This window comes from Arvicanthis niloticus, chromosome 21 (genome assembly GCF_011762505.2).
Source record: "Arvicanthis niloticus isolate mArvNil1 chromosome 21, mArvNil1.pat.X, whole genome shotgun sequence".
Lineage (NCBI taxonomy): Eukaryota > Metazoa > Chordata > Mammalia > Rodentia > Muridae > Arvicanthis > Arvicanthis niloticus.
Window position 1 is genome coordinate 4,064,742 of NC_047678.1, and position 2,511 is coordinate 4,067,252.

The window sequence follows — 2,511 nt, forward strand, 5'->3', positions numbered from 1 at the left end:
CAATCCACCCACAAAACCTTCAACTCAAAATCAGTCTTGCCTAGAAAATGTACAGGAATAGTAGAGTCTGAGGGAACAGTGATCTAATGACTGCCCCAACTTGAGATCCATCCTATATGAGAGAGCTAACCCATAACATAATGATACTTTGATATGCTTGCAAATAGGAACCTAGGATTTCTGTCCCCTTAGAGGCTTCATTCAGCATCAAATGGAAGCAGATGGGGAGACCCACAGCCAAACATCAGGAGGATCCCAGGGAGTCTTAGGGAAGAGAGGAGGATAGAAGTGAGCAAGTTGGAGGGGCCAAGTACACCATAAGCAGACCCACAGAGTCAACTGACCTGGAACTATGAGAGCTCCAGTGCCTGGGTCACCAACCAGGGAGCATGCAGGAGCTGGACCTCTAACACATATGTAGCAAATGTGGGGATTGCTCTTCATGTGGTTCCCCTAACAAATGGACAGGGCTGTCTTGATCTGTGTTTCTTGCCACTGAATCCCTTTACTCCCTACTTGGACTGCCTGGTTGGGCCTCAGTAAAAGAGAATGTATCTAAAACTGCTAGGACTAGATGGACTAGATGTCCCTGGGTGGAGTGGTACCCAACAGGGTCTCCTCTTCTCTGAGGAAAAGGAAATGGAGTAATAATGGGGGAGGGATTCAAAAAGATTAGACTAGGAAGTGAGGAGGAAGTAGTACTGTAATTGGGATGTAAAGTGAACAAAAATTTTTAAAAATATTCTCAAACAATACATCATGAACAGTTTCTCCTCCCTCTACTCTTCCCAGTTGATGCCTCCCCTTTCTCCTAGATCTTCTCTCCCTCTGGTCTCCCATCAAAAAGAACAGGACTCCAAGGGACAAAAACAAACAAGAGAAAACAAAATACAATAAGACAAGGCCGAAGCCCTCACACTGAAGCTGGACAAGACAACCCAAGGATTGAGTCAAGAGTCCCAAGAGCAGGCAATAGAGTAAGAGACAAACCCACTCCCACAGTTAGGAGTCCCACAAAAACACCAACCTAACAGCCACAACATATATACAGAGGACCTGGTACAGACCCATGCAGACCCTGTACTTGGTGCTTCAGTCTTTGTGAGCCTTTATGCGCCATGCTTAGTTAATTTTTTATGGGCCTGTGTTCTTCCTGACCCCTCTTCTGTGGGATTCACAGAGATCCCAGGGGAAGGACCCAGTGGAGACTTTCAATTTAGACACTCTCTCTACATGTTTGGCTTGGATCTAAGCTCTGCCCCCATTTACTGCTGGAGGAAGCCTCTGTATTGATGACTACACAAGGCATTGATCTATGAGCATAGCAGAATATCATTGTTGTTCAGTTTTAGTTTTAGTTTTGTTTTAGAAAAATGAGGTTTTGGTTCTACCTTAGGTCTCTGGGTTATCCAATCTCACGGCTCATGACCATCCAAGCAGTTTTGGGGCAAAGACTCTTTTTCTTGAATATGGGTCTCAAGAAAAATCAGACATTGGTTGGCTACTCTCACAAGTTCTGTGCCAGCATTTTTCCAGCGTATCTTGCAGGCAGGGCAGATTGTTGGTCAAAGGTTTTGTGACTGCGTTGCTGTTCATGTTACTCTTACACTTCTCCTCTCCCCACTGTCAGTTTGCAGAGAGAGACCCCCTGTTCTAGCTTAAGTCTGGGTTGGTTGTGCATCACCAAGGAACCCCCTTGATCAATATCTTAACTGAATTCAAACCAATAACTCCACTGGAAGCCTTCCTTGGCTCCAAGACAACCAGGTGAAACTCTGTACGCCATTATTAGGTGTCCTCACTAGGATCACCTTCATGGATTCCAGGAAGTTTCCACTGCAAAAATAAAAAATGTTTCAGATTTTGCATGTCATTCTTTGGCCATGCTAATCTTCTCCATGTCATTAAAATCTTAGTATATATGCTGCCAAAGCAAGCACAGTTTTTTAAATTTTCATGTGTGGGAAATCATGGAGTACTTGTATTCGCATGTTTGGCTTTTTTAAAAAAAAAAAATAAGAGACTGATATTTAGCTCCATCAAAAGTATATAGATTCTTCAAGTAAGCAGATGGGGTGATGTTCTTCAGTGCACGAATGACTGGGAAACAGCATGCTCTGCAGCATTGTTAACTTTCTTTATATATATTTATTTTATTGGATATTTTCTTTATTTAGATTTCAAATGTTATCCCCTTTCCTGGTTTCCTCCTAGAAAGCCCCTATCCCATCCCCCTCCCTGCTTTTATAAGGGTGTTCCTCCACCCACCCACCCACTCCCACAGCCCCACTGTGGCATTCCCCTACACTGGGGCATTAAGTCTTCACAGGACCAAGGGCCTCTTTTCCCATTGTTGCCCGACAAGTCCATGCTCACTGCATATGCAGCTGCAGCCATGGGTCCCTCCATGTGTACTCTTTGCTTGGTGATTTAGTCCCTGGGAGCTCTGGGAGAGGAGTCTGGTTGGTTGATATTGTTATTCTGACTATGGGGTTGCAAACCCCTTCAGCT

General features: G+C 44.3%; 1 pseudogene; it reads right to left on the bottom strand.

The window, feature by feature from the left end:
* Positions 1–1,840: 1,840 nt before the first annotated feature.
* On the bottom strand, positions 1,841–1,940 carry LOC117693903 (U6 spliceosomal RNA; annotated as a pseudogene).
* Between the last annotated feature and the right edge of the window lie 571 nt (positions 1,941–2,511).